We start from the raw sequence: 8616 nt of genomic DNA on the forward strand, positions 1-8616 counted from the left end.
GGCATCTCACCGGTTTCGCCAGGACCTCACCTCCACCCGTTGCAGCTTCTGATGGCGCCAGTCGCAGCTTCCGAAGGTGCCGGATGCAACTTTACCACGGTTGGTTGCAGCACAGGTGTTGGTCCTCTGCTTGAGGGGGGGCATGGGGATTTGCGAGAGAAGCATGCGGGTGGTCCCTGGGCCCTGGCATGGTAAAGGAGAGGACGCCATGGGATTAGCGAGTGATAGAGAAAGGGTGAGGAAGATCGTCGGCCTGTTTAGGAGAGGGAGTCATGAGGGGATTTGGGGATATCGATGCTGAAGGGATGCATGGCCTCAACCATGAGAATGAGAGAGACAATGGATACAAGGGGATCCGCGTCGAGGAAGAAGATAAGGAGGAACGGGATAGTGGTGTGCGGTCCCCACAACCCATGGACCGGTGGAGGACACGTGGTCTGTTGGATCAAGTTAGATCCAACGACCAACACGTGATCGGCGTGCAACTTCGGCCGAATAGCATCATTTATTTAATTTTTTATCAACTCCTTTGAGTTTTATGTACATATTTATCACCCTTTTAGGTTTGTGGGGGAAGTATGGTGCGAAGGAGACATGACACCATGGCCAAGGTGAGGTGGACGTCATCCGGTTTTAAAGGAGAAGACTTCAGCGAGAAATATCCCGCTATGGCATGAAATCGAGCGCGAAGGTAAGGGTTCTGCGAGAAAAGGGAAGGGTGCATCATTGGGTGCGGTTTTTGTATTGGAACTGTGTGTTAGTGGTAACGTGACGGATAGTTCGGACAACCACATTTCTCCCCCACATATGGGCTTGATTTGGGGAGCTCGGACTGTCCAAAAGATTGACTTTTGGGGAGCCTACTGGGCACCCATTTGGTGTCCAAACAATCCCAAACGTATGAGGGAGAAATGAGCTTCGACCTTGAAGACGGCCTTAATCATTTGTTTGATTTATTTATATGCATTGTAGCCTGTAGCAACGCACGAGCATTCTACTAGTTGTACTTGCTCTAATATATGGAGAAGGGAAATCATGGGCTGCCCAGCCCATCATGACGGATCACCACGATATCGCTTTAGAATTCAATTTGCATTCACTTTTTTGAGTGGGGTGATTTTTTATGAGAAAATTTTGAGTGGGGTAAATAATGTGCATTTACTTGACCCTGAGCTCTAGGCAAAAGGAAATAACATGGAGGTTAATGCGCATCCTAAATCAGCAGTTAAACCTCCCATGGTTATGCGCTGGCGATTTTAACGAGATCATGTATAATCAAGAGAATAAGGGGGGCAGCTAGAGCACAAAGCCAAATGGAGAATTTTAGAGCATCTCTAGCGGACTGTGGATTGACAGATTTAGGCTATGTGGGGGACAAATACACATGGCGCAATCAGAGTTGGGATGCTAAACGCTTTGTTAAAGAAAGATTGGACAGAGCAGTGGGGACGAAGAGTTGGTGCACAAGATTCCCTAATTAACTTCAAAGTTTTGGGGACCCATACCACTCAGATCACATGCCAGTAACCATCCAAATGGAAGAATATGGGAGATCACATATGCCTAGGAGAAGGATTCATGGCTTCAGGTTTGAAGCCAGATGGTTACAAGAAGAGGAGCTTGTGGTTAATAATGCTTGGGCCAAAGCTAGCATGCAAGGGGAACATAATACCCAAGGGATGTTACATAGGGTAGAAGGAGAGCTAGGACTGGGATGCTAATGTTTTAGGCGATCTCCAAAAGCGTATTAAAACCCTTAAGAAAGAACTAGAGGAGGTACGCAGAGGGGACATGAACCAAGAAGGGGTCAGCAGAGAGCACTTATTAATGGAGAAGCTAGACTGTTTGGAACAACAACAAGATACGCATTGGAAACAACGAGCCCATATTAAGTGGTTGCAAGATGGTGACAAGAACACATCCTTCTTTCGTGCTTTTGCCTCCGAAAGAAAGAAAAGGAATACCATTAAGAAGCTCAAAAGGGAGGGTGACAGTTGGGTGGAGGGGCAGGAACATTTGAAAGAGCGTATTGCAAACTATTTTTTAAACATATTCTCCTCCACGACGGCAGGAGATAATGGGGAAATTATGAGAATGGTGCAGCCAAAGGTGATGCCAGAGATGAATGACATGCTATGTGCTGAATAATACAGAAGAGGACGTGAAAAGAGCCTTAGATAACATCGGTGACTTAAACACCCCAGGACCTGATGGTATGCCAGCCATTTTCTTTAAAAGAAGTTCTTTACATATTGAGAGGAGGAGATATGCCTGAAGGATGGAACGATACTCTAATAGTGCTTATTCTAAAGAACACCAACCCAGTGAGCATAAAGGATCTAAGACCTATAAGTCTGTGCAATGTGGTGTATAAGGTGGTCTATAAGGTAATCACAAATAGACTCAAAGTAATTCTCCTCGACATCATCTCCCCTAACCAGAGCGCCTTTGTACCCGGGAGACTAATTTCAGATAATATTCTATTGGCATATGAACTAACACATTTCCTACAAAGAAGAAGAATGGGTTTCGTGGGCTATGCGGCTCAAGCTGGACATGAGCAAAGCCTACCCAAGATATCTTGGTGTTCCATCCTATGTGGGTAAGGCCAAAGCACGAACCTTTGAGTATGTAAAAGAGAGGGTGTGGAGAAAGATCCAAGGATGGAAGGAAAAACTCCTATCGAAAGGTGGAAAAGAAATCTTCATTAAAGTGGTAGCACAAGCAATCCCGGCGTATTCCATGGCTTGCTTTGATCTAACTAAGACCCCATGTGAAGAGTTGAGCACTATGATAAATAGATACTGGTGGAGCCAAGTGGATAAAGAGAATAAAATACATTGGGCTAGTTGGGAGAAGATGACGAAGACGAAGAAAACATGAGGCTTGGGACTTAGGGATCTCCATGCCTTCAATCTGGCCAAGACAAGCATGGAGGCTCATTCAAAACCCAGCTTCCTTATGTGCGCAGGTCCTGTCAGCAAGATACTACTCAGATGGCTCAACTCTTGAAGCCAGGCCTAGAAGCGGCATATCCTACACATGGCGCGGTATACTAAAAGGAGTAGATCTGCTCAAGAAGGGGATCATATGGAGAGTAGGCAGTGGTAGCAACATCAATATTTGGTCTGATCCCTCGATTCCAAGAGGATGTACTAGGAGAGTCATCACATAATTAAAGTAAATGATTTGATTGATCCTACACAAACAATTGGGATGAAGACTTAGTTAGACAAACCTTTCTCCCTGAAGATGCAAATATTATTCTACAAATCCCAATTCATACACATGATGATGATTTTATAGCATGGCATTATGATAAAAAAGGTATATTTTCGATGAAATCTGCCTATAGAGTTGCTGTAGACACCGCGGCTCACGAATCCATTTCAGGACTAACTTGTTCCTCAAGTGCAGATGAAGATACATGTGGTTTCAATTGGCCAAAGTTGTGGTCGCTTCCCCTCCCCAACAAGGTTCTTCAATTCTTGTGTGGCGCAGGTCCACAAATACCTTACCGCTGTGTATGAAGCTCCAGCAAAGAGGTATGCATATTGACACTCGTTGTCCTGTCTGTTTTCGGTTGGATGAGGATGGTGGCCATTGTTTCATTAAGTGTAAGAGGGTAAAGGATGTGTGGAGGAAAGCTCGGTTGGAGCATGTCAAATTACAAATTCTAGCTTGTACAGATGCCTTGAGCTGTATGGAGAAAATTTTGAACCTCAATGAAGAAGAAAAATAAATAAATCATGCCTGCTTCTTTGGCGATGGTGGCATGAGAGGAATAGAGCAAATGCAGGAGATGAAATTAAACCTTCTGATGAAATATGTCACTCTATTAACTATCTTCTTATGAAATTTTCTAAGGTAAGGCGAGAAGGGAGAATACAAGAGCAACAACAAAAAGAAAGATGGTCTAGACCTCCACCGAAGATCTTGAAAATCAACACTGATGGCGCCTACCTGAAGGAATCAAATTTTGGAGGTTGGGGCTTTGTTATCAGGAACGATTGTGGTATGGTAATAGCAGCTGGTGCAGAAAACTTGGAGCAAGTTTCGGATGCGCTTCATTCGGAGGCAATGGCAATGTTGCATGCCATAAACACAGCTATCCAGATGGGTTGTCACTGTGTGATAATGGAGACTGACCCTGTGCAACTTGAGTCAGCAGTGAACAAATGAAGACTATGATCTCTCTACATTAGGAGCTATCTTCAAAGATATTAAAGCCCGTTTGGAATCTCTCCGCTCCTCCATTCCGCGGAGTTGGTGGAGCTCGGTTTCGACAGCTCCGTTGAAGTGAGCTGAAGTGTGGTCTGCTCCGGGAGTGGAATTAAGAGGAGCCGATAGGAACCGAACACTGCCTAAGTTTAAGCTGAGAGTGGGCTTCAATCATGTACCTGTTGTGTCTTGTCCTAGAACTTTTAATGTAGTGGCACACTGTTTAGCAGCGTATGGTACTAAACTAGGAGCTGACATATGTGAGATTTGGCTCGATGAGTGTCCAGACTTTGTAAATGACGCTGTTGCTGGCGACTTGTCCAGCGCTGGTATTTAATGGAATGCTTCGTGTCCTCTTTCAAAAAAAAAAGCTCTAGGCAAAACCTGCTTCTACGTATGGCCCACCTCTTCTGAACTTGTGGGCTTTTTTTTTGGGTTGGTCTGAGATCGTGTGGCCCTTCGAGCTGGGCCTGACAACAATAAAGATGTTGTGCACCATGGCCTGCAGATCCCCGACGCCGCCGACCTCCTCCGCCTCTTCGCCGCCGTCCGCGCCGCCTCCGGCTACGCGTCGTCGGCCCCCGCCAGCGCCGGCGCCTGGATTCACCGCCCTCGCCTCGCCCGTCAAGCTACTTTACGCCTAGTACCTCGGCGCCACCACCGTCCGAGAAGCAGAGGATGGAGCTCCTCTCTGGCGCCAATGGAGATCCGCCCATGGACTGCAACGGAAGGGGGAAGTAGCATCAGCATCAGCATCTGAAGGTGGTGTTCAAGAGGAAGAGGGAAGACGTGGCAGGGATGCTGGACTGGATGAGGGGGGCTCGCCGAGACTGTGCGGCCGCCGGATTGGCAGATGGATATTTCTCGGTGGCGTTGGCGGTGGCCAGGGAGGCGGCTCAATGCGCAAGCTTGATGAACGGAGCGCTCTTACAGGTGATTCCGATGCTTTTGTCGAAAATGTTTGGCATCTTCATATTCAGTCATTGCAGATGTAAACATAGCAACTGAATTGGTTATCATGTAGGAGTATTGTACTAGTATAATATACTCCCTAGAGCATTCAGATCATATTTCTTTACGGAGGGAGTAATTGGTAATGCTGGTTAAACAGCATGGTAATGCTTCTATGTGATAGTGTGAATGGCACACTTACAATGACCTAGTCTATTCATTCAATCATTCAGTCATGACTTAAAGAATAAACAGCCTTGTAAACTTCTTTCTTGGCTAAAGAAACCCTGCAAATGGACCGTTGCTATTCTTTTATAATTTTGATTGATAGCGTAGGTTGGATGATGGGAAAGGAGCTTTTATTTGTTTTTTACGGATATATATTTGTTTTTTTAATGAAATTAACTACTTCAATCTTCATCTGGTGACCTAGTATATAGATAGAGCGAAAATGCGTAAACTTGTCCCATTGCCATCTCAATGTGTTAGAACTTCTGGAGGGATATGTGGATGCTGGCAGAGGGCAAAAATCTGTCCTAACCCTCCTTACGCATTACACTGCAGACAAGTGAAAACTACAGTATACCTTTAGTTCTCTATTAAATTGCCAAATCATTAAAACTGGATTTCGCTCTCCCTCCCTACTGTTTGGTGCATGAGTCAAAAGGGAGAGATATATAGGGTGAAGGGGTCAAAAATAATTTACTTGCTTCATTTCTTTAGAGATGATAGTCTTTAAATGAAGCAAATATATAGGGTGATAGTCTTTAAATATATAGGGTGAAGGGGTCAAAAATCTTATCTTTCTAGTTAGATAAGTCCAAATTTGAGTAGGCCTGTTGACCTTACTTCAACGATGGTTGGTGTTCCCGCACATGAAAAGCTTTGCTTTGTGATGTTTCATGCATAACTTTCCAGAACCTATACATTCCACACTCATATCACTGATCTATTTTTTTTCCTGGCGCAGGAAGTGAGTTGCAACTTGCAACTGCTGCAGGATACCACTAATGCCAGAGTTGATGTCCAAGGCAGTCAAAACCATCAACTTCTGGTTCGGCATCCTGAATGGTTCGGATACTAATAAACAAACAGTTGTTGAAATTATGAATGGAGCCTCATTGGTCATAGAATGGGAGAGCAATTTGAATGGACATAGTGCAAGAAGCAGCTAAACTCTTCTGGTGGTTGCCTTTCTACAACTCAGCGAAGGAATAAAATACTAGTGGGCTCCAATTATCAAGCAGGGTGCCACAGTGGACCACGTCCTGCCTGCAAATTGCGATGATCCGAAAACCTTGAAATGGTTGGGCACAGAACTCTGGCCTGCAAAATACAAGAACAACAAATCACCATTTTACGTTGACCCAATTGGTGAAGGCAGTGAAGATGTTTGCAGCTGCAACGTTCCAGGATCAGTCGAATGTGTTAGGTTTCATATTGCAGAAAGGCGACTTCAGCTGAGACGTGAACTCGGTTCGGCTTTCTACCAGTGAGGATTTGATCGTATGGGTGAGGAGATCGCACTTTCGTGGCAGATGAAGAGGAGGCAAATTTTAAGGCTGTAATGCAGAACAACATGCCATTTTCAGGAAGAAATCTATGGAACCATCTCCACTCATCATTCCGCTGGAAGCGAAGGCAAGAACTCGTGAGCTATTATTTTTTATTTAATTTGATTTCTGCTTAGGTGGAGGTGTTACCAGAATAGGATCACACCAAAGAAGATAGATAGTGATGATGAGGAAGAGACAAAGTTTAGATTTTTAGGAAACCGTCTTGGGCAAAGTGCAACCAAGTATGACAGCACCAAGCGCACCGTTTGCATTCAAAGTACTCACTGCATGTCGTTGCTGATCAACATTCTAGGAGGCTGGTTGAAGCCTGTTAATTCCAGTTTTCTCCCTCCCTGTTATGCCCATTCAATGATTTGGTTATGCCCATGACATTGCACATCAGTTGCTGTGAGCAAAGAATCAGACCATTTTGCTTACTGTTTTCAGAGCCTTGCCAGCAATCGAAGCTTTGACACTGATCTGTCAGCTCTCATATGGACTTGTATCCCAGAAGTAAAAAATGCACTGGTATTTTTTGAACAGGGAACTGCAGGGGAGGCCCCGACAGTAAACTTCATTTGTACAAGTGAGAGAATGGGAGGATATATAGAGCTGATCCAAGGCAGTTGTAATGGGCTGAGAGGATTAACAAGTATACATTGTGGAATAGTATGTTTAATGTTCAAAAAAGCAGAAAGCGTAAACGAAGCAGAAGGCCACAGCTTAGAGCAATGGGCGCTTAAGCGTTTTATGAAATTGGCTAGAATTTGACAGATTTTGAATAATATACACAGTAAAGTAGGAAACATGGCACATGGGTAATTGATATAGCATCTAAAATACAATTCACACCATAGCAAATACACTTCAGGTTCACATTGGCAAGCAAAATAACAACTAAAATGCAGTCCAGTTCAAATAGTCATAACCTAATATAGATCATGTGCCAGAATTCTGCCAGAATATGAATGAAATAGTTCCCGAACAGAGTCTAATAATAATGGCATATTGCCATTATTGCGCAAGCAGACAAGCAAAAGCAGTTCAAAACCAGCCAAATTTAAGAAAAAAACGCTTAACCTACCGCTTAGGGCAAAAGCTAAGCAGTTTGCCATCGCTCAGCGCTTAAGCACGCTTAAGCGTCGCTTAAAAACGCTTTCTTGAACACTTAATGTTATTATAAGAAAGAACCTGACTGACTGGTATCATCATGTATACCTGCTTTCATCCCCTCACTTTTTATCCTCTGTGGATTGACATGTACATTGACCAGTAGGTATAAGTATAACTGACAGTAGCCCGTTCTGGTTGTATTTCTCTAGAGTGATGGCATAGGAATAGTATGTTGAGGTTAGTCTTCTGCAACTAATGTTGCAGTTGTTCTTTGTAAACTCAGCATATTTTATTTCTTTGGGAATTTGTTCTTTCAGGCAGCAACATTTTTCTTTTCTTGTGAGCTATAAATGTCGAATATCATCAACCTAAGCAACTTATTTACTCCTCTGTCGCAACTTATTTGAGTCAGCATTATTATAGTCTGATGTACTCCCTCCGATCCATATTAATTGTCGCAGCTTTAGTACAACTCCATCGGAGGGAGTACTACAATTTAGTTCCAATCGAACAGCTTGCATACTTTGAATTTTGTCCATTAGCAGTCTGACGTACAGTTTTCACTTTTAACCTATCAATTGATGTTATTATTGGCCTAAGTAACTTAGTTCTCTTTCGTCAATCAATCGATTGTCAGTACCATGACCAACATTTTATCATCATTTTGGCCACTAGCAGTCTGATGTACATTTTTCATAGTACTGACGCATTATGTCAACATTTTATCTCCTTTTTTGTGGCAATTCAGTAGTGTAGTCTGCTGTGCAGTTTCGCT

General features: G+C 43.7%; 1 pseudogene; it reads left to right on the forward strand.

The window, feature by feature from the left end:
• The first annotated feature begins 272 nt into the window (after nucleotides 1–272).
• LOC109734156 (uncharacterized) lies at nucleotides 273–7251 on the forward strand (annotated as a pseudogene).
• Nucleotides 7252–8616: the final 1365 nt, after the last annotated feature.

The sequence above is a fragment of the Aegilops tauschii genome, chromosome 2 (genome assembly GCF_002575655.3).
Source record: "Aegilops tauschii subsp. strangulata cultivar AL8/78 chromosome 2, Aet v6.0, whole genome shotgun sequence".
Classification (NCBI taxonomy): domain Eukaryota; kingdom Viridiplantae; phylum Streptophyta; class Magnoliopsida; order Poales; family Poaceae; genus Aegilops; species Aegilops tauschii.